This window comes from Corylus avellana, chromosome ca11, assembly GCF_901000735.1.
Source record: "Corylus avellana chromosome ca11, CavTom2PMs-1.0".
In the NCBI taxonomy this organism is placed as follows: Eukaryota; Viridiplantae; Streptophyta; class Magnoliopsida; order Fagales; family Betulaceae; genus Corylus; species Corylus avellana.
Genome location: NC_081551.1, coordinates 10,039,351 through 10,039,933, shown reverse-complemented (window position 1 = coordinate 10,039,933; position 583 = coordinate 10,039,351).

Sequence of the window (583 nt, the reverse complement as noted above, 5' to 3'; positions counted from 1 at the left end):
TTTTTTTTTTTTTTTATAAGTTTTTCATATCCAAATGCATATTTTCTAGTAGACAATAAAACCTGATTTGGCAAAGGAATTATGAGTTGAAAAAACAAAACCAACAACCAAAAAAATTGTCAAAAACTCGTACAAAACCCACCAGAAAAATTATAAGTACAGAAATAAACATTACAAAAAAAAAAAAAAGCAATTTTTTTTTTTTTTTTATGAATTCTTACCTCTTTGTGGACATGTAAAAAAAAAACAGAAAAAGAAAAAGAAAAAGAAAGATACACCTATTTCAAACAAAACCCACCAAAAAAATTGATGTGGCATATTTGTTTTTTCCAGGTTAATTGGTCTTATTTTACCATGGACTTGTTATATTTGGGCCTTATTAAATTGAGACATTTTTTAAAATCACTTATTCAACATGATTAGAGGCCTTAAGATTTTATGGAAAAAAAATATATATATTGGGCCTTAAATTAAAAAAACACAATTGTTAAAAAAATAAAATTTGGGCCAATTTTTTTTTTTTTTTTTGACCTTATTAATGCAAGGGTCCTAGAGTCAACTGGGTCAACCTGGACAAGTAATT